The sequence below is a fragment of the Anas acuta genome, chromosome 5, assembly GCF_963932015.1.
Source record: "Anas acuta chromosome 5, bAnaAcu1.1, whole genome shotgun sequence".
Lineage (NCBI taxonomy): Eukaryota > Metazoa > Chordata > Aves > Anseriformes > Anatidae > Anas > Anas acuta.
The window spans coordinates 55,888,099-55,912,434 of record NC_088983.1 but is presented as its reverse complement, the minus strand read 5'-3'; the positions used below and the strand labels follow the sequence as shown (position 1 = coordinate 55,912,434).

The following is a 24,336-nucleotide window of genomic DNA, read 5'->3' as shown; positions in this document are numbered from 1 at the left end:
TTGGTCCCTTCCTCTCAATCCCTGATCCTATCCACCTGTGCTGTTAAAATTCTTCCGTAAATCAAAGTACATAAAAACAACGCAACTGTTTCCCTACCAGTAGGTTCCTGTTCAGAGAAAGGGCTGAACAACTACTTATTTTACTGAATACAGTACTATTCCATAATTCCACCAAAACATCAGGGCTTGTTTAGAGGAAAGAAAAACTCCTTCAGTACTTCCTAGAAATTAGCTCTTCATTACTAGGGAAAAACACTGATTCTAACTAACCTTTTAGCTGCAGTTCTGTGATTTCAGACTTAAAAGGGGCGACTGCATTACAAGTTCTGCTGTGGAAGAAACCTCTGATAAGGTAATTCATGCATTCAATTACACCAGGATAGCGAGAATCATGTGCACAGACTGCTTAAGAATCAAAAAAAGTTTTTCAACACCATTTGGTCAAAGACCTGACAAGTACAGAAACAGCTGAATTATTTTTGAAAATTATGTGAGCTCTCAAGCTCTGATGTTCCCCAATAATCTGTGGATTTCAGTTTTCAAAAACTGTTGTATGACTGAAACTCTCTGAATTGAACACATCCTACATCACTGATAAAACAAAACATGAGGTGAAGAGCTGCTTCGCAGAACTGCTTGCAGCGAACTCATTGTGGACAGTTTTATACCGAATGTTGGAAAATTTGTTCCCTTGTAACTTACAGAACTGCAACGGCTGTCACATGCATTGCCTACCTGCAGCCTCCTGTATTTCCATTGAGAAGAGGGTACAAGCAGGGGTAAGGAACATGACTGGAGCATGCACATGTACAACAAACAAGCCTGTGCAGCAGCTCCAGAGCCCGTGGAGCTGCAGCTTCAGCATCACATTTTCTCCAGAAAAGGACTGAGGGATCTGCATGTCCCTACATTCCACTATACTGGATGTTTTCTCCCTGCCAGCATATGATACTCTAACAGGCACTTTGGACAGGCAGCTAGAAGTGCGCTGTTTCATATAAAAGCCTTTGGATATATTAAAAGCCTTAGAAAAAGTGCCACACCTAATTACTTATTTCTTCTTTCCCAAACACTCTTTTTAAACACCAACCTCAAAAGTTACAATATAGCTCTCTTGAAGTTAAAGTGAAAATGAACATAATCCCATTTCAACACTACCATAGCGCACACAGATTCTCTGAAGTCTGTTCAACAGAATCTTCATTTCAACATTATAGTATGGCCTCTAGTTTTAGTGAGCATCCCTTGAACTGCTGACAGATCTAACACTGCAAAAAGATGAGTCCAGATCCTTCCATTTGCACTCATCTAATAGAATACTATACACGTAATTCTGTAGAAGGGGATATTAATATCAATTACAGTGGAAAGGTGAACCAACAATTGAAGGTATGCTCCAATAACAAAATCACTGTTCTGATTGCTCCCTACAGAATGATGCTTTTTTGCCGTGTGCTCTAAGGAAGCTAAGTTTTCTCACCTTAGAACGTATCTTGGATACAAGCAAACCCAAGCAATACAATACACAGATTTAATACTTGAGTCTACCTGTGATTTTTAAATAAAGGGAACAGAAGATAAATTCTAAAGACATTCAAGTCTTCAGAAGATGAGGACCATCATGAAGACTTCAGGAAGCAAAAATACACCTACAAACAGTGCAAATCCTCTTTGTCAACGTTAGTGATGGGTACCGAATGCTTTTCTAGCCCAAGCCAAAGACCTAATGAAGAAGAAAAAATAGAAAAGGTTATAAATGAAAAAAATTGTGCTGATGTTAGGGTTAGTTCTTTTGCATGAGAAAGGAAGAAGCTTTCAGGAACAGGACCTAATAGCTTGGGAGAGAAGGAATCAAAACAAGCCTAACTACTTGAAGTCTTCTCATATTTACTGAAAGCTGCCCAAGGCACTTTGTATAAGCTTAGCAGACCTAGCTGACTTTCCTTCAGTGATAACAGCCTGCAGGGCTATCATGGACTTGAAATAGGAAGATTTCAAAATCCTGTCCAATGTGTAAGGAGCATGCATTTCAGCTTCAGAAATAACTGATTCTTAAGTGGCTCCCAAGGGGATCATTTTTACTACTGAAAATTCTGTTTCAGAGCTACATCTTCACCTCTGCAGTCAAGCAAGTGCAAACTGGAGTTTGACAAGTTAGTGTTGGCAAACAAGGACAGTACAAATCACTGAGGTCTTCAAACCTAGTCCCTGGTGGTCACAGGCAGTGATTCCATCCCCTATTTTCAAAGACAGTGAAAGAATCATTGAGGAACCTTATGATGTGTCATCCTAAGCAGTTCTTCATTCCTGTACGGCAAGAAATCACAGAATTATATAGTGCAAGTGCTACCTAATCCTTTCACAATTTTTTGGAAATAGAGATATTAAATCAATTTTAATTTTCCCAAGACCTTCACCTACTCTGTTCTTTCCATGAAGTTACCTAGTTCCTCCTCTATGCAAGTTGTATTCTGCTTCCACTCCTACCAGGAAAATTGTTCTACTACTTCAAAATCTAAGTAGGACTTCTAAACTACAGAAAGACCAATTTTAGAGTATTTACTCTTGTGGCACTACTTTTGCTTCAGAAAAGGAAAAGAATTAGCTACATTGTATGCACTTAGAGTCGACTTGCAAAACCATCGCCATTAACCCAAGACAAGTTAGTCAGCTTTGTGGGTTTCAGATTTCTATTCCATAAGATCAGCAGCCTGTTTGGATTCACTCATCTTGGAAAATTTTAGTCAAGTTGTAACACAGGAGTTAGATCTTGTATATCCTCAATCTAGCACTTCCCTAACTGCAACAGAGATATCACTGCTGATCTCTCCCAAGGATTTCAAGTTATTGACTGCAACTTCCTGTTCAACCTGTTTCTTCTAACGTTTGGGATGGATACCTGTCATCTTCAACTTCAAGATGAATTTCCTGTAGGGAACCACATCAAGTTCTTAAACCACAAGATAGTTTATGTCTAAGAAGAAAGAAGTTATAGAAAGACCAGTGTAGTTGCTGTTTCCCTTTCAATAACATTGCACTGTGACTTCCTGACCCTTCCTGTTCATTTCCACACAATGACTCCACCTCAAAAAAACCTCTAATTTTCTCACAGCATTCAAGTTCATTGCATCTTCGTTCTCTTCCCCACCATTTGTAATGCAGTTACAAGGTTACATATTACCAGCCAGAGTACTGCCTCCAGTTTGAGAGATCAACTATGTCACTTTCCCATTTGTGACACTGTTTTTTTTTGACCTTACAGAATTAGTAAGACCTGTTGATATTGTCACAGGGTGGTTACACCTTGAACTGCTACATCACATTTCAGACCTACTTTGCATTGACACTGCAATAACTAGGTTGCCAAAACAAAATTACCTGCTTCTGCTGGACAAGGTAGGCAATGGAACCAGAGCCTGCTGAACATGCTGTCCTAGAATCCCACCCTCTGAGCCTCTGCCCTAAGGCAAGTGTTCTTCTAAATGATGGAAAACAGAAGGACCAGCAACACAGCTGCTGCTTGAGAAGAATATTTTCTATCATTTGCACTTAATATTTTCACTGATCTGCAGTAACATACACCTCTGCTCACTTAAAGTAACCCTTAGCCTTTAATTTGTATCAGGCTAGCAAACTCCTGTTTTTTCATACAACTGAAACTCGCAGAAGTGTTGGAGTGTAAGAGCTAGCGGTCATATCTTCTTTGCTTCCCTTACAAGGTAAAACAGACCTGGACAGGACACAATCTGCTACTGCTCAAACACCTTCTCCCCTACCTCTGAGAAATTTACATTAACAACTTATTTCCCCCAAAATACAGCAAGAGCCAGGAATTCAGTGAAAAATTTGAGCTATGAACATTTAGAAACCATTTGCATTTTCAGATCTTAGTTTTCTATGCAGAAGTATTCAATTAGTATAGTTTCTGCAACTTCATATATTTTGAACATGTTATGAAAGATTCAGTGCATGATTTCCCTTTGAGAGTAAAAAATTAAGGAAAATCTTGTAACAAACATTTGTATTCAAATATGCGTGTTATACCTGTCTAAGCTCTACTCTGCCTTCCTTTCAATTGTAAAGAGAAAGGTGTTTGTACATTTGAAGATACGAAGTAAGAACTTCATTGGTATTTGCAAATCCAAAATATTCCTTCAAATTGACAGTATTTCTAAAAAGTTCTGCTAAAGAATGTTCGTTTGGGGGGTTTATTCTTGCTCTAGCCTATGTTGTCTTCTTGTGTAAGGAGATTCTGGAGCACATCTGTGTCTACAGGAGCTTGGATATCAGCTTCCACTGCAGAATGCCAACCATCTTCAAGGGAGTTGAAGAATTCCTTGAGAACTCCACACTGTTTAGTCCCCAGAAGAAAGATCAAGTCAGCTTGCAGAGTTTTCACAATCCAAAAGGACCTTAATTGCTGAGATACAGAAGTCACATGGAAAATTAAGGTAGATCTAAATCCAAAGTTGGCAGTTTTTTTAACTAGACTTTAAAGCTATTAAAGCTACATTGTAGACTATGTGCAGCTTTTAATTTCTACTTAAGGATCTGTTTCAATTTATCATATTTTTTTCTGCTTTTAAAGCTTTATCATTTAATCCTTGGTTCACAAACATCTTCAGCTATCTGTTGCCGTAAGCCCTTCCAGACTGCTTACAATTTTCAATAAGAAGTCTGAGAGGTTTCACATAAAAATGTTGGAGGGCATAATTCCATCTCTGAAATTTCTACTTAGTAGTTAATAGTTCCAACAAGTTTAATAACTTGTTACTTATGACTTCTTCCCATCTGTAGAAGTCGCTATTTTACATGAAAACTGTAAACAGTGTTTCTAATAACGCTGAAACACCCTGACTGATGCTAATGGAAAAAGATTACTGGTAACAGAAATCCTTATTGTCTATGCAGCCACTAACATTTCATAGTACTGATTACTGTGCTGTCACCTACTACAGGCCCAGAAGTTTGCCTCTAGCATTTAGTAAGCACATTTTGTCCAAGTGTCTGATCACTAAGTTTTTCCCTTCATTCCACACAAAAACCTCATTTCCTCATTAAAAAAACTTTGTTTTTGAAGCTGTCAAGTTACACTTATACACAGAGGAAAAGTATAAACCCAGAGACAAAATGAATACATATATGCGCAAACACATTGTACAGATGTAATAGAAAAGAACACATTAAGGATTGCTCAAATCCCTTTCTGGCTTCCCATAATGGTGCATCATAAATCCACACCAGCTACTCATTTAAATTAACTCCCACATTTTATCTGGGAGCTACATAGAAAATTGAAAGCCCTTAGTTTTACTTTATAAAACTAGAACTAAGTGAATGTCAAGTTGTATATATGTAGTTTGATACTCAGATTAAGATATTTCTTACAGAAAAGTCATTTCCACTGCTTTCTAGTCCTTTGGGGATGGGATGAGTTGTTTTTTTTTTTTTATTTGCATGTGAACAGTTTCATTTTGCCTGTATCTTTCCCCAGTATAATATAAGCACAAAACCCAGGAAAAATGACTTCTAGTTTACATTATTCATTTGTGTTTGACATGGACCAAAAAGGCTTACTTAGCATACTGAAATGCAAGGTTTTCAACCTTCTCTCTTTCTATATACTCATATCTCAAATATTCAGTGAAGATTTTGGTTTCAGAAGGTTCTCATCTCAGCCTCTCATTCACCCTGACCCCATTTTTTTTTTTCCTATCACCTCTCCTTTCCTCATTATAATTATGCCCATTACAAAACTTCCCATGGTAAAAAGAAAAAAACACCATTTATGGTTATTAGACTTCAAATGATAGTTTTTTCATGAGTTCTTCAATAAAAATCAGTCTGAAAGTACTTCCAGAGGTTCTGTGAGATCACATATTGCACTAGACATTTGCTTAATAGAAGTCTTTGATCATGTTGTATTACACATCACTATTTTCAGAACTTGGGCATTACAGATGTACTGTGAGACAAACATTTCATTGAAACTACTTAGATAAAAAGAGGAACAGCAAAACATTTTTCTTAAAAACCTACGTTGTAAAATAAATGCTGCTTTGCTGAAAACCTGAATTCTTTTTGCCAAGTACTGTTTATTAGTCTCGGTTATATTTACTACGGTACCTGCAATGCTCTTAGGCACAGATTTCCTGTGCAGAATATTTTTAGGCCTTGACAGTTTTGCACCAAGATGGCACCAGTGCACTTCAAAACTGAACACGTGGTCTTTACTAAAGAATAGCTTCAGCAAGAATATCAGTATCTACTTTAGAGAGTACATGGAATTTGAGCAAGAGCTATCATTTTTGCGAATTTATAGTTACATTCCCAGTCCTGGAACGGCTTGGGTTGGAAGGGAACCTTGAAGCTCACCTGGTTTCTCATCTCCTGCCATAGGCAGTGACACCACCCACTCTGTCAAGTTGCTCAGGGCCTCATCTAAACTGGTCTTGAAAACCTCCAGGGATGGGGCATCTGCAACCTCCCCAGTTGTCCTAACAGATCTCTCAAGATTTGAGAACAGGTCCGACCTGAATATGGAGTATAGATCTCAAATTTCCTAAGATAAAAAAGATGCTGTTTCATAATTCTGAATAGACACAGCACTTTGTATTACAAATTATTCTGTATCATGGGGTTTTGGAATTATACAATCTAAGGAAAATTATACAGTGTTAAATCTTGCCAAGGAAGGGAGGGGAAAGTACAAGACTTTTGTTGGACTTTTCAGTCATAGGAAGCACTCTGTGTGAACACTTCAAACAGCAAATGCCTGCAGAAAACAATGCCATCATCCCAGCACATGCTTCTTCTCACATATCCTCTTCAGCACTGAAGCAAGCTGCAGCACTGACATCACCTTGCCCAACCCTCCCATCATCTTCAATTCAGCTGGGGCAAGACAGCTCTTGGAAATTTCCTCCTTGTCCTGGACTTTCACCTCTTCACAGAAATTTAATTTCAAGGGCCCTCTGGAAATCATCTAGCCTACATGCACACACAAGCCTGTTCACCCAGAACAGCCTGTCCAGGACTATGCCCAAACAGCTGGAGATACAGATTCTCTAAGCTTTATGGTTAAGTGTTTTTAATTTATTTTTTTTCCTCCAGTCTTGCTGTGGTGTAAATGCCTGAAGTAACTAGGAAAATAAAGCTAACATTCACACTTTTAAGGAAAAGGTACAGCATTGAAGAGGCTTTCAGGGTAGGGCATAACTGCATTACCTGAGCGTTCCCTAGGCTCCCAGCCTTAGATGCTATCGCGCTGGGGAAACTTGGTGTGCTAGCTCTAAGGAACACCACGGAGCGTAGAGTGGAGTGGAGACACCATGGCTAGGCTCTGTAATCAGGTGGGGCCTCGATTGTTCTTGTGTACAAAGCTGCACTTTTTGCCACCCTAAGCCAAAGACCTGTCATGTTTTGACAAATGCTGTACCCTAGTGTACTTTTTGCTCATTATAATATCATTATAATACCAAAACACACCTCCATCCCAAAAGCTACCCGCCTCCAAGGTGCGACCACCCCTCACTGAGCATGCTCTCTGAATTTCTCGGAGCCTATTACTTTAAACGGAGACGGGAAAACTTTACACCAATCATAACTAAGATATGCTTGACTAGAGCCACTCAAGCTCCACCTAAAAGATAGAAAATAATATAAATTGGCCCAAGAGAGAGGGGATGTTAGGGAAGATACCATCGTCAGGGGAGATACCATCCCAAGGACATACAACATCCTTAGGACCTCCTGACTCCTGGGATCAGTCGACGGGCTGAGCCTCTCTTCCCCCCCCATTGGGACGTCTTTGGGTGAGATCTGAATATTTGCTTATAAATCTCTATAGAGTCTTTGATCCTTTTAACGCGTTTATTTCTAGGCTGCGCACCTAGAACCCGCACCTAGAACCCGCACCTAGAACCCCTGTAACACCTGTGTATTTCATGCATACTAGCTTGCTTTTGCAGATAGTCACTATCACCGGCAATCCAAAAGAACCTGATTATCTGTTGCTGTAATAAACCATACTTGATTGCATTGTGATAGCTCTCATTAATGCAACTAGGGTGAGGGTGGTTATCCGTGATAGTTCAGTGTTCTGAATCTAACCAGACCCCCAGACGGTTAATGCATTGTTGGTGAATGTCTGAACGGACCCCCAGGTTGTTAATACGTTTTTGGTGAATGTCTGAGCGGACCCCCAGGTGGTTATTACATTTTTGGTGAATGTCCGAACGGACCCCCAGTTTTGGTGAATGTCCGACTGGTTCAGTACTCTGAATCCAACCGGGCCCGTAACGGTTAATCAGCTACACCCCTTTAACGCGACACTTGCCACAGTGATCCAAGCCATAAACAAACAATGCCAGTTATTCACAGATTGAGCCATTAAGCTACATATTTGTAAGGAACTGTACAACTTTTCAATGTTATTCTCATAACACTATTTGGTACCAACAAACATACCAACTTGAATAGCAAGCACTCTATGCATGGGACTGCCATACTGCAGCAGAACAAAGTTATTTGAGCCATGGGAGTCATTTGTTCCATTACACACTTGAAGCTGAATATAATTACCTCATAAATAACTAAAATGAACCAAGCAGCAACAACAGGCCTGAGAGCAAAATGGGTGTTGTATAAAATGTTGGTTTTGAATATAGAATTTGAAGGAGGTAGCTTTCTTTTAGCACATTAGTCCATCCTGGTGGCATTTCGCACAATTCACAGTGAACATCCTGCCCATGCTCCTTCTTTTAAGAAGAACTTGTTATTAAAAAAAAAAAAAAACACATTTCTGGCTTATGGAAATGCTGCCTTCTTCCAGGTTTCCCTAAAAACAGCTCATTTATGGTTTATTAAATGTAATGTGTTTTGCATGAGACAGTTCCTAATGCTCATGAATGTGGATATTTGCTACAACACTATAATTCTTCATAAAACAGTCTCTACATTTTGCTTTCTTGATTAAAAATGAAATGTTTTGACCCATGGAATTGATTTCCTCCTCACAACAGTAAAAAAAAGCAGTAATATAACCGCAACATGAAACAAGGCTTCTGCTTTTGTACTAAATTCTTTTTAATCTACTGTAAAACAAGCATCTCTAGAGGAAAACATAAGTACACAAATAATATTCCTGCAAATTCATCTTAGTGTTTTCTCTCCGTAACTACTGCTGAACCCACATAACCACCTTCAGGTGCAAGACCTGCATGCTTCTATGCAGTCATGACAGATACTGAAGCTGGAAGTTTGTGACAGAAAGCACAAAGCAAGGTAATTGGTTTTAGTTGGACATTTAATTGATTTTTTAAGTATTGTGTGCAACAATCACTACTGTGACTGTCAGATCCAAGTCGAACCCCTTCATATAGGTGCCCAGAAAGGAACAGGAGCAGTTTTAAAAACCCAGTACAACTGCTGTATGTTGAATGCTGTAGTGTCTCAGTGAAGCTGTAGATGACAGGATACAGATTTCAACTCAATGCCATTATTTTCTGGTACTAGGGAAAAAATAGACACTTGCTAGCAGCAGTTACAAGATGAAAAATATGGTCAAAGGCACAAAGAAAAGAGATAAATCAAGTCTTTTAAGAAGTAGAAGAAACCAGAAACACTCAAACAAGTGACAGTCTTCAGTTGTGTGAAAATGTTAAGCATACAACAAGCACCAGGAGCAGTAGCAACTTATCCCATCATGCAACTTCGAGTGCAGACAGTCACTTGCAACCCAATACAAGTATCTTACAACTTACAGTATTTTAGAATTTTTATCTGATTAACCCTCATTCAGCATGAAAAAGTAAACCAAGTATTAGCAACTTTAACAACACGGATGGTTATTTAACAACTCCTTGGCTTCCAGTTGCTTGCAAGAGTCATATTGTTCTGGATTTTTGACATACCACACATGCTGAGAAAAACACTGTGCAACTGCCTAATAACATTGTGACCATCAGATTCAACATTGTTGTCTGAAACTTGTTTCAATAAGGCTCAGTACTTAGATATTCCAGCCTAAAACATTTTTCCTTTATTTTTCTATTATTAACAAGAAATAAAAAACTTGTTTCTCCCCTAAGCATTTTTTGCAAAATAAATATTGTGGTTGGTTCCTTTTGAAAGCATCGGTGTCTTTTATAATTATAACCCATCAACTTCTGTAAGCACTCAGAAGGCCATGTTTAAGAGTTTTTGTACAAATCCTGTAAACAAGCATTCATTTATGTATTGCTTTCTTTTGAATACTTGATGAAAGAAACAACCAAATGTTGCATTTGTGCCTTGAGTTATAATTAAGCACTAAAGAAATTGGGAGATGTTAGCACAGTCCAAATCTTAAACCACTCCTACTTCATTATTTATCTGATGTTCTCAAAAGCCAATGAACACCTTCCCTCTAAACTTGGATTACTGTAGCAAGCTTTGAATAATAATTTTACTTAGGAGCTTTTTTTGTAAATCTATTTCTAATCATGTGTTGCTTACACTGAAAGGAGCTGGTGATTAGCTATAGGGATTTCAAGCTTCTGCCAGCACTTTTAGAGTCAATTTCTACTCTTCCATCCAATTCAGCTATCAGATCACTGACCCATAGTTAATCATACTTGGAATTTAATATCTTCCTAAGTTCTTTTGTTTAGTTCCCTTAGAAGGCACGTTACTTGAGACTGGAAAAACGGTGAAGAAAACTGTGCCTGACATACTCAGAAGCCATGCAAATCACTTGATCTGACACTACTCAAAGCTGTAGCTCTCAGCACATTTTCAGAGGGGATGTTAGCATGCAATTTGTTTAAGAAAACACAGATTCCAGGCTGTTCCTTGATCTGTAAGGCAAATCTCTTTCCCGAAGCATAATGAATTGCTCTTTACACCTGTTTTGCACACAGGATTGACATCTTGAGTCAAGAAATTTCAAGTACAAACTGTAGTGACAAACTGGGATTACACTCAGATGTCTGAGGCTTCCTTCTGCATCAGTGCAAGCATCAAGAGAAGATAATCCTGTGACGGCTTTCTTAAAAGAGTATTCAGCATACAACATCTTGCAGTAAATCATGAAAGTGAACACAGGGAGGTGTTCCGGCAGTCAGTCTTGAGTTTGGTATTTGAGAGGAACTCTGCACAATATTTGCATTATTTACTACAGTCCCTAGGAATTACAGAGCTGTAGGCTGAGGGGCACAGCCCTATAGGCTGTATTGTTTTTGTTAATTAACAACCTGTATTTGCACAACCCTTGTCCCAAGGGAAAATTTCAAAGGTTAAGCTTCCAAGGGCTTGAGATGGTCTACACCACCCAGAAAATACATGGGTAATACAATGAATATTAGAGCATGTACTTGGCTCTAGCACATAGAGCCAAGCCCAGGTTTACACCCAACTCCCTAGGGATGCTCAGAGTTCATCCCTCATCCCACCCCAAGCAGGAAATCCCTTGTGCTTTTGGTAGCTGCGTAGCTGTGGCTTCACAGTTCTGGGGAACCTTTCTCTGAACATGCTTTATGTGAAGCTCTCAAAAATTTTACTATTTCATTAAATCTTTCCTATTTTTAAGAAATGTAAATCCTAACAAAAGGAAAAAATAATACAACCATGACACCCAGCCTTTTATTACACACACAAAAATGTAATTACAGTTGACAGACTACATCAGTAGCAAGCACATATCACATCCAAGTGTGGCAGTAAGTTCATAGCAGCATCAGAAAACAAAGTGGAAAGCAAGTTACTTTTTCCTTGTTCTGGAGAAGTTTTCACCTTTCACCATTTTCCCCTAGGTAACATGCACATGAGAAACATCTGTGTGTATGTGGAAGAAAAGTTTACAGAAAAGTTGTAAAAAGGAACATCACGTGGAAAACCGTACACAAATGACTCCTGCATTAAACCTTCTTGTTAAAGCAAACCATTTCTTTTTTGAAACCTGAAAAAAGAAAGCTAGGAACAAAGTTCCTGAGGGCTTTCCATACACTGGCATTTTAATACCTGTTTTTGTGCTCTAGAGTGTAGTTACTAAGATTAAAGCCTAGCATGTTGATTTTCACAAGAGTTGTATTTATGCTGTTGTCACTGCTGAGGAACTTTCACTGGAGCTTATGCATTAAAGCAAATATCTAATTAAGTGAATAGCTTCTAATTACAAGCTCATATCATGGCCTGCATATGCAACCTGAAAACCAAGGATAAAATAGTGCTTCAGAAAAAGTAAAAAGCCATCTCACAGCAGAAGCAAAGGAGAAGCAAAGCAGCTCTCCAGTAGCAAAAAGGTGACCAGAGCATCTGGCTGGCTGAGAGCTTGCCCTCTCAGGTCCTTGTTTCACCTGGGATGTTACTACCACCAGGCTGAACAAGGAAACTGCAAGCAGCATCATCCACTTGTCCATATCCTTTTCCACTTCAGGTAGGACCACCAACTCTGAGCTGCAAACAGAGACCATGAGCTCATTGTGGTAAACCAGCAAGGTGAGCAGCCTGGAAAGCAGTTTCCATGACCAAAATCTGACATGGAGGTGAACAGGAAAAATGAGGGAGGAAAGCATGGGAAAAACAACATTTGGATTGAGCAAAGCTGGGTAGCAGTGACCCGGATTATGCAATTAACATGAAGATTAATTCATAGGCAGAAGTACTCCAAAAAGGTTACAAGACTGTGCTAAAAACACTTTCTCCTCCCTCCCTCCTGCCCTTAACAGTGACTACCATAACATCATCTTAGTCCTTCAATCCATCTGAGAGATGCTGTTGGTTTTTGATTTTTCATGATGGCTGAATCAATGGGATGTAATTTTATAACAGAAAATTACGTGTTTCAATATCTAACATAACTATTATCATTTATGTAACAATTGACTGACGGGAACATATTTAGTCTGTTTGCAGCTCAGCAGATGCACCACTGAACTCAGCAAAAATCACAAGAGGAGGATAAAGCACCTTCCTCTTTAGGAAGAGTAAAGCATAGTAGCCATCTTCTACCAACTGTAGAACAAAGCTTTTTTTTTTTTTATTTTAAGGAGACAGCTTTTTAGTTCTAATATTAACATTTGACTCAGTCCTCCCCTGCTTTCTACCTCCCTATGATGCCTCCCAAAATTAACTTGAATGTAAACTTTTGAAAAGAGCACAGGGCATAAAGGTTAAAGAGGAGAAAGGAAAAAACCAAAGGAACCAGAGCAATACATCTGCCAGAGATGTACAGCCTATGAGATGTCTTCATATAACCAACACTTAATGAAAGCAACTGCTAAACTCCCCCGCCGCCCCCCCAGCCAGATTAAGGGATAGAAGGTGGAAAGCACAACTGATTTTAAAACAAATCACAACACAACTGCTGTAAAACATAATACAGAGAGCAAAACAGAAATTCAACCAGGATACCAGTGCTCAAGTATTTTAAGTGCAGAGTTGTTTGAGATAAGAAAAATGATCTGAAGCATAGTTGAACACGACTCTCTAGAATGAAACATGCAGTCATTATTACAATGGTAATTTTGCAGCATGGCATCTCCATTATCTAACAAAGCCCCACACAATATGCATACTGAAAGGCAGGTACCTCTTTCGAGAACTATCTGTCAAGAGCTTATTGATTCTATCAACTGACAGAAAGTATTCCTGGGCCTGTAAATAGGATATAGCAGGAGTTAATATTGATTACACTGGTAGTAGATACTACCTGAGCAGAAAGTATGGAATTGAACTAACTCCTTCCCTTGCATCAGTAAGGAAGAGATTAGTTTTCAACTTGAGTTGTCTTCAGCTTACAGCCTCTTACCAGTTGTCTGTCACCATAACATCGGTACTTTATGCAAGGGTTACTATGCTTTTTTCCCTGGAACACTTTCTCCCTGCTCCCTGTAGCCCTCGTATCTGGGTCAGCTGTAATACATACGCCATATGGAAATACCATTTGCCTAATGGACTACTAACATTTTCAGAGAGGTATTTAACTACCACACATTCAACTGGATATAAGTTCTCTTTACACATTACAGTAAAATATTTTAATTGAAAATACTTAATATTTAGCCTCCTCCTCAAAGATACTGCAGACAGCGCTGACAAATCATGGTTACAAGCTGAAGACACCACAGTCGGACTTATCCCAACCCCCCACAGAAGCCCAAGTACCTCTAAGTCAAATAGAGGTTGAAAATTGTCCAGCTCAACTGCTACTTGTCATTTTTCACCATTCTTAAATGATGACCAACAAGTGTAGCACAACCCACAACACCCAGCTGTGAACAACCCAAAGCCTGTACATCATTAGAAAAGGGAACCCTTCTCCAACAAGGCAACAAAAAACTCCTGGAGAATGAGGCAGTAAATTTGTGGGAGAGAAACTACAGGCTTCTTGTTTAGTATTCACAGCCTGGAATCTACAGTTAAATATTAGAGTCCATCCAACTCAAAGCCTAAGGTCCTGTCTTCTCACATATGCTTAGACAAAAGGCTAATCATCTCTCATCTCTTAGGTTCAGCAGTTCAAGTGCCTAATTTGTGCATTTTCAGATAGAAAAAAAGCCATCTGAACTACCCACCCAGACTGAAAAGACAACAAGACATTGTACTCCTTGCATCAGAGCCAGGCAAAACAAACAGTGAGTAATGAAATGTAACTGCACTGAGTTACAAAAACAGCAGCTATGGACACAATACCAGTGAATTCATTTTGGGTGACTAAAGGCCTAGAATCTCACTTAAACCCAGAAAAAACACAAGTATTTCTGACATCCCTAAGCCTCCTCATGATGACTGTAACTCATCACAAGCTGAGGCTAAGTAGTCACATAAGCTTTCTGTCTTTCTGTATTCAACTGGCAAGTACGCCAATAAAGTGACATTTCAGGAATAGATGGATAAGCCATCTGTCAGTAAGAACAAGATTACACGGTAGCACCTGGAAAAGGACATGAACTATGTAACATCATTCAAGAGCCTGCTGAATACAAGAATGATGGTCTTGGACAGTTTGCCTTTTGACAAAGCAATTACTCCTGCATTTCTTTTGCACCTATGAAATATTGAGGTGTGAAAACTGCACAGCTACAAACTTTTACTTGGGAAACACATTCTGGAAGCTCAAGACTTCTGGCAGAAAAAAATCTTTAATCACTTAAAAACTATGAAATTTTCACCTAGTTTGTTATATTTACTGTAAGCATCCATACTTCCCCACTTTCGCGTGGATTTACACTCTGAACACTGTTCTATTAGCAATTGTTGTACATCACAGGCATAATCTCACTGCATAAAGTACAGAAAAAGTATCCTGCACATATGAATTTTATTTTAAAATATTTGACAATACAACGACAGGCAAGGTAGTACCTCACTAGACATACGTACAGAATACTGCCCTTGGCCTATTAAAAAAATAGACCAATAAATTGACCAACTCCATTGACAGCTCAGTCACCTGATAACTCCGCAGAGAAAACCCTGTATCTTCATCCCAATATGTAACAAAAGGGTTACTACTGCTCATGCTGATTCAGTGACAACTAACGAGACATTTACATTTAACTGCATTTCACATGCAGAGCACAAGCAGTCTCTGAAGTGATTCTAAACCAAAGTTTTTTTTAATGACAAGTTAATTGGCTAAGTTCATCATCATTGTCAGGTGGAACTTTCTTCACAGTCCCACTTACAATAATGCAAAAAACCCAGATGAATAGGCTAGTTTTACTTTCAAGATGAAAACCAAGCAAAGAGATTAGTACAGACAGTTGAATCAGAGTAGATTCCCACATGAGGTAGTACAAATGTTCCTGGCTTGCATGTACAGCTGAAGGCCCTCTAAAGATCTTTCAAAATTAAGAGCTAACTAGAAGCTAAATTGCCATTTCAATACATCCATTCATTTTGCTCAGACTAGAAGACTAAGTATAAAGCATGCATTGTAAAAAAGAGTACCCCTTGCTTATACCACTCACTGTTGCATTTCTAACTCACCAGTTATTCTCATCTCCCATCCGGTATTTGAAGAACTCATCTGTACCGTTTCACCAATAACAATGGCAAGCACTCCCAGAACAATGTCTTACACCATTTGTACTGGATGTGCCCCCTTCCATCACATTTATTTGCTGTGCATAGATTTACTGTACACTGGTTACCTCCCACTGAAGTCTCTTGACTTGTGTTCTCCAGGAGGATTTACCTTATTCACAGTACTATCCCCCACGATTATCCTTGCCTCATGCTGGCTTGACATTCAGACATTCAGCAATTGCTCTTAATGAGAGGAAATTGCAGTTCATGAAATAAGTTCATTTTAACCTAGATACACATTTGTCTCATCAACTTGCATCTCAATAAAGCTTATGCTTACATGTGTGTATGAGAGCCACTACACCAGTATAGGAAGTTGGTTTTTTTTGCTTTCCATAATAAACGCAAATTCCACCATATGGTGTGCACTACTTAAGTGTATCCCTAAATTTATCCCTGACTATTAAAGGATGCAACTATAGAACTATGTCTTTATACAGAAATAAGGGTGAATTGCTAAACTGCTTGCCACAGGAAAGTGACAGCAAAGAAAAATCATGCCAGAAAAAGGCTGCTGATCTTTCTTGTTTCTTAGGATTTCAGTAGCTGGCCAAAAATTGTAATACCAAGTATAAATCAACAAGCGTATAAAACTAAGAACCAAGCCATTTACTGTTCAACATACTGTTCAAGCATCTTTTTTTTTCCTTCTTGGTCAGTGTTTCTCGAAAACCTTTTATGATGTCTGCAGTTTCAGCTAAAGCATTTGAAGAATGGTTTAACTGCAAAACCCAGTGAGTCAATGTTTTGTTACAAGAAAGGATATTTAGTAACCCTTTTAGTTTTCCCCAAGTTCCATTTAACAATCTTTGCAATTTATCACTAAATACATTTGAACCAGTTTTATTTACTTACAGAGTTGTCACACACGAGTTTAAACTAAATGATAGATAAATCCATCCAGAGACTCATGCAGCACTCAGTTCTTGGCTAACAGTTAAAGGACATTTGCTAGTATTTTATATATAGACATTTTGAACTCACTTCATAAGGTTTGTCCATAGCATCACCTGACTCAATACATTAAACAAAATAATTCTCCTATAATAAGATTCTATTAGCAACCTCGGTCCGTTGAAAGCTTAGCATTTACTAAATAACCTAAAGTTATAAACACTTCCATAAGCAAGCCAACTCTAATCAAACCCAAGCAATGCACCAAGTTATATGAAGTTTTGTCATTAAGGGTTTTGACCACCCCCACAAAAAAGATGCTTATATAGATTCTTGTTCTCCATTACAAGCTCCAGCAACAAGCTCCAACCATCTCCCCTACAAAATATTTAGTCATTTGCAACCACATGGCAGGAATTCAGAAGTAGCAAGCAATCATCTATTCATGGAAGCTTAAATCCAGCCACCAAGGAATACATGTACACTACAGGCAACAGAAAGAACTGAAGTGATAGTACACAAGCCAAGTATCACTGCCTGGACAAGGAACAGCCGTTCCTCTGCACTGCACTTGGAGTTCTTTGAGAGTGGACATTTCCCAATGCTCTTGCACACTGCAGAACAGCCTATTTCTTTAGCTGACTTACATATACAATTCTCATAGCACTGAAGATACTGGCATTAGGTACCGTTCTTCTCATTTTGTGACACCATACCCCATCTTCCAAGCTAGCAACTGCTTTTGCTACTAGATTCATTTTCATCATATTTCAGTGTATACTCATATTTGTCATTATTCCATATTCCACTTTGTCATTGAAAATACTTCAGGACATTATTTAGCAATTTACAGCACAGCTGGATAGTAAGCACATACCACATGACACTACAGCATTCATATGTCTAACAGCTGGAAGTAAAGAAGAAAGGCTTGAGGTGTCAGTTTACTTCAGTACCTGTCAGAAAGGCTGTTGACAATGGAAGACTGCTCTTAAAGCTGGTAGAGTTTTTCACCTGCAGTAATTGTGAAAAATGCAAGTAAGCATTTAACTGGTATCTACAGAAGTATTTGAGAGACCATCTTAGGATGTTGAAGTTGCCATGAATTAAGGCTGATATCATTCAAACTAAGAACGCTTCCCCCACCCCCCTCCAAGTGCCACAGGCACTTGATCTTCTTCCACTCCCCTACTGGTAGAGCCATACAAAACAAATGAGAGCACAGTTACAGACAGCTCTGGTCCTCCACCTTAATAGCATTCACTGACCTGTAGAGCAGTATTTTACATTTGATTATTTGCAAATGTAACACGTAGAGGAAAGGAATTCTCTTCCTCCTTTGATAATTCATTTATTTTGATGAAATCCTTATAAAGCAAAGACGTCCATATGCACCTCTATGGATCAGATGGACCCTTCATCTGGAGGTAGATTAGCGATTCACCATTTGCAATAGACCAAGGCAAGTCTGTGCATACGGGCATGACTGTTCTATATCTCATTGTTTTATCAGTTAAGATCATCACTAAGTGGCAAATGCAATACGGTGTTGGCATTAAAAGAAGTGTTTGTTAGACTTTGCCAAATAAAGCAGGCACAATAAGTAAAAATTTGAATCCCTGCCAAGGAAGTGGAAGTGAATTCCTTCAGGTGAGCAAAGTTTACACTGCTGCTTGAAAACTACTGCCTGAATATTAACATTTTCTTGAAACGCAGTGAATTGCTATCTTGTCAATCTTACAGAAAAGTCAATTTTTTTCCTATTTTTAAACTACTGAAGCTTTTTTAAACCTGTGAGTTATGTGCAAAAGTAGAATATTTAGTGGAGTTTCCCAAATAGAACTTCCATTTATAGAACTAATATTCCAAGCGCCAAGTTGCATTTTAATCATACAATATCCTACATCTCAAAAGTATGCTAATAAGGATATATTCATCAACGTATGATTTTTATAGCACAATTTTTTCAGAATATAGGGAGTAAGAAATCAATCAAGACTATCAGGTGTTTAGATGGATTTGGTATATTTTCTAGGAATGCACTATGCAATTTCTCCTATTTTCTAGGTCAACAGCCTATCTTATGTTAACTCCTACAAATAGAAACTAGTGTGGCAGAGTCATCAAGATGACAAAGGATCTCTTCTAAAAAGAATTAAAAGTGTCATGGTCATTACAAATGATTGAAGGAAGCACAGGAAAAAAAAGCATCCAGTTCTGCAATACTAGGTCCTAATAAGCTTTATAATCTCATGATCTATAAAGAAAATCAAGCAGCTTTCCCCCATTTGGCTCTTACATATACATCCCTGTTAATTCTCAGTCTGCATGGTCTGTTGACATTTTCCTTCTAACCTGGTCAACAACTACAGCTTGGAACCACAGGTAAGAAATATATAGGAAATACATGGATTTATCTCTCAATATCCTTAAGTACCTGGAATCTTCAAGTGGCCAAAATCAGTTCAGGTTACACTGTACTCGATTTCCCATATCTAATTTGAATAGCTAAAGGTGCATCTACACTCCATTATTGCTTGTTTTGGGCAAGCCCTCATCTTATAAGGGTAAAACACACTGCAGAAAAACAACATGATATAACCACATACTGATGCAATAAAGTAACATCAAAATAAACACAAATACATAGCTAAAAATTTTATCTTTTCCAGAACTATACATCTTAGCTATGACCTGAAAAAGTACTGTGAAAAGAAAAATATGAAGCTCTATAATAGAGATGCAAGACATTTCCAATTAAGGTGGCAATCGATATGTAAGACTGCTTTTTTCCCCCCTCCCTAAGAAACAGTCAACGATATGGTTTTAATCCATATCCTGTACACAAGCAAAATACTGGTTCCTCACCAGGAACTTCACTGATATCACATTCTTTCCCTAGGTTAACAAGGTGTCACCCTGATGCCCTTCAACAGAATTTGTCTTAGCCTGTATTTTAGGAGGCTTACCACACTTAAAACACTGTTCTTATTTGTAACTTGCACTTCTTCAGTACCATTAAGGTTTAATTATCAGCTTTGTACACCTAAGATATGCATGTTAACAAGGAAGTTGATGAGCAGACTAGACTGCAGGTCCAAAACAATCTTCTGAGCCGTTGTCTTGCTTGAGAATAATCAGTATTTTCTATCATCTAATACCTGAAAAGCCCAACCTTGCTTCTCATTTCCCACTACTGTCTGCCAAATTTGCTCCTCAAAAAACACTAAAAGCACAAACTTCCATTCACATCAATTTCGAGACTAAAAGTATTTTGATTTTTCCCTACACATTATATTTATCAGATAGTACTGTTATCAGCTATAGTACCACTACTCTGTAGAATCTATAACCTCATTTTCATTTGAGAGTTTTACTCTGCAACTTACTCTGTTGTAAGCAGAGGAACTGTTTCTACCCTTTCAACCCCAAGGCATTGCAATGAACTGAACTCTGACAATGTCTGCAAAATATTTCATCTTACTATTTAACTTCTCACACTAATGAACACTATTGCTTTTCTTTTCATTTACCACCAATATTTTATAAAAGATACTGGGATACTTATGCAAGATTTGAGTCTGTGGAAACATACTACTGCCATGCTGGTTTTGAAGTACTTCCTCCTTATAAAATATAGACCTTCTTCCAGTTAAGTTATTCCTTGGAGCTCAAAAAACACATAAAAGGAAGCACACACCATTTCCAATATACACTTGGCTTTTAGATTATTCTGCAGATACCATTTCTATCTGATCTCAGTATGAAATGTGTAGCAACTTTTTCCACTTGAAATATTACGCCCCCCCCTTTTTCTTTAAGGCAGTTTTGCACACTTGTTATGAGTTGTAAATTTTGTCCATTTTGTTTTGCCTGTGAATTTCACAAGCTCCTGGTCCCTCATCCATTTAATTCACTGACAGTAATATTTTCTAGAAGGGAAGTGTATCTAGGACAGACCCCTGCAGAAAGAGTTCATAACACCATTCCCAGTGTAAAGTGACCCACTTCATAAATACTCTGTGGGCAGTGAAGCCAGCTGTTCAGACACACTGCAACACTTGCATTAATATCACGCACCCTCCTCCACCCCTTGTTGAGGCTTAGCCCAGAAGAGTCACCACAGAAACAGTTTCTCCAGAAGGTGAAGTGCATGCTTAAATATTTATAGCAAGAGGCAGTGGAGAACAGTGAGCTTTTAAGGACCTGAAGCAGCCACAAACCCCTCCAATTAGTTTTCCAAAACAGGGCCCTGTCTCTGTTTGTGCAAGACATTACACATTTTTTCAGTGAATGAAGCAAGTGTCTTTCAAGTCATCACAGCCTGTATGCTTAGCTTTTTACATGCTACATTGTCATCCCTGTTTTACTGGTTTGCAATACTGCAATGTGATTAAAGCATTTCTGTCAGATCATCTACTAAACTCTGCAAATCAGTGTTAGAAATTGAAGAAAATGAAATCTTGCATGAGCCTCTGTACTAAAATTGCTTCTGCACAGAACTACCTGAGACAGCTTTTTCAAGCTTGTCCAGATTTCAAAGAAACGCAAGCCACAACACAGTGAGCTTGTTTCCAGAGTACTTGATCTCCTATGAAGAAATGCAAAACAATATTCATGCAAATTGTCATCTAGCAGCTACCTGCAAAAAAAGTGATTTCACCTTCCCACATAGCAGAAGAGTCGCTCCTGTCATTTTACACAAACAAGGCCACTTTGAAAATCTTAGTTCAAAAACCAAGTAACATAAACCACTGCCAATTTGCTCCATCTTCTTTGCAATTTCTACAGGAACTACACCACTGGACCAAGTCCATTCCCCTTTAGGGGAAATATTCCAAGTTAATATTCACAGTTCTGATTTATCTCAAATTTATTATGAAAGTAGAGTAAAAGTGTATTATATCCCTAGTCCTGAACATTCAATATTTATGTGCTTAAGATAATGAAATGGATTTGATTGACATGGCAAATGCATATGGAAAATCTATGCTGAGGCAGGCAGCTTCCACACATCAGCTCGGTCACCAGAGCATCAGTGTTAATAGCCATTTCCACATTTATTCTGGAAAAAGGAGAAGTGATTCACTTTAACTACACTTTTTCCCCTCAAGTGGGACAGTACAGTTTTTTCTCCTCTGACAATCTTCTTCACTCTTAAAGACTTGTCCTGTCCTCTGCATCTCTACTAGTTACTACTGAATGGGAAACCAAGCCTTGGAAAATCATCTTGTGAAAGACATTGCGAAAAAGCATACAGTAAAATGGCTCCAAGGAAAATACTGATTCAGTATTAACTTCTTCCAGAAGCTGAATAACCAAATAATTATCTTTCTTAAGCAGCTTTCATCAAAACAGATCAGTCAACATCCATTTCTGACTCCTCTCAGACTTCATTCTTTGAGTGTTTGTAACCTCAAGGGCTTCCCACATCTACAATGAATACCACAGCTGCATAATGTTCAATATTCAGCATAATGTTTTCTTCTAAACATTTACAATAAGAACACTTTTATATACTGTTCTCCCCCCATCCCTAATCTTTTATTGAGGAAATGACAGCATCTCCCTAAAGATTCTCTCCTCAGACTGATCATTAAGTTTAAGTATTCATAGATAGTCCGTTCTTGTTTAAAGACCTGTCACAACACCAACGTACTTTCAGACAACAAAAACAAGCTTCTCAGTTGCTGTCCTTTCATGAAGCCAAGTTGAAAAAAAGGCACATACTAGGTACATAGTTGCTCAGTCGTTTTATGCAAATTATTTCTTAAAAACAATTTTTACTAAGCAGCGGAAAAGAATGAACAACTACATTGTGCAATATCAAGGCATTTCCTTTAAATCATGTCAGCTCATATACTGAGTAGTGATTATAACTAATGAGGAAGTTTTCAAGTTATTTTTCTCATCTCTAAGGGTACTTACCATGGATGAATGTAAAAAGCAACGTAATGTCTTGCAGCAGGTAGACTGTGTGAAAAGGCACTAAAGCAGCTTTCTCTCAAGTGTTTATTTAATCACAAGCTACCTACGAAGAAGAGAAATAGATCTTTTCCTCAAGCAGTTTTTCAACAGAAGATGGACCTTTCAAATCCTATGGGACAAAAAAGCAAGGTTCTCCAAGAGAAGTAGACTTACTGCAGTTCACCCCTCACCTCGTCTAGCACAATGGGGTAGAATAAGAAACATGGAGAAAACACAAGACTCTGTGGTCAACTTTACAGAGTTTTTGGATAAGCGCATCACTTATCCATATTATTCAATTATCCATACAATGGCATTTCAATATCCAGTAGTTTTAAATTTAAATGACCCCTAGAGGCTGGCAAACCTGTGAAATGTGATCTGCTCTTACAGCTGCTTGTGTACTGGACATTTTGATAAGCCACCTAATAAGCTTAACCATAGTAACCTGCCTATGTAGAGCCACAATTATCACAAGAGGGTTGATTAAAAAACAATTTCCTGGTAGCAGAAGGAAGTTTTATTTGTAAATAAACAAATGAGGTAAATTGAAACATTTAATGTCTTTAATTGAAAGACATGTAAATAGTAGCTCTTCAGTTGAAACTTGCTAATTTGACTACTCATTGTACCTTACCAGGCTGGGAAGTTTGGTATACAAAATACCAAATTCAAATACAATTTTTGTATTAGAAATAGCAGTTGGATTGAATTTTCAAGGCAAGTTAATCCAACATTAAGTCATAAATTCTTCTATCAAGATAGAAATGACTGAAAGAACAAGTTGCAAAGTTAACCATAGTCTTTCAAACTGATTAGTCATTAAATAATGCCAAAACAGCCGGATATCCAGAATATCCATGTTACACAGAACACTCATTTTCTACTTCAAAGCACTGCAGTTGTCAATGCTAATTTTCAACTACAAACCAAAATCCAATTTCCAGCAGTGACTACTCCTTAAGTGGCAGATATCAGGTAAAGTTCTCTGCAATTCATTTTGACAAACACTAACAGGATTTCCCCCAAACACTTCAAAACATATATACTTCTTTACATTGTAATTGCAAAACAGACATGCATTTTATGAGCTCATTGGATAAGACAGGAGGATATGTTCCGCATCTCAGTCCCACATCAAAAATAAAGGAATATAAACTGCTTCCACTTCCAGCAATAATCTCAAATTTGCAGATGCAACACACATGATTAGCCCAGAGGCCTTCCAAAACGCAAGGGCATTTGTTCTACTACACAATTCCAGAAAAAGAGTAATCTCACATCAGAAATATAATCAAAATTAGACTTTACTGCAGAGTACTGAATTGAGGAAAACAGCTTCAGTAACATTCCCCTCAAAAATCTGTTTCCATTTTAGAAATCAACATGAAAAATATAGCATGA

At 38.2% G+C, this 24,336-nt stretch overlaps 1 protein-coding gene across 4 annotated transcripts in view; it reads right to left on the bottom strand.

The window, feature by feature from the left end:
- ANO3 (anoctamin 3) overlaps positions 1-24,336 on the bottom strand; it is a 237,433-nt gene that overhangs the window by 212,539 nt on the left and 558 nt on the right. The gene's annotated exons all lie outside the window — the stretch shown is intronic.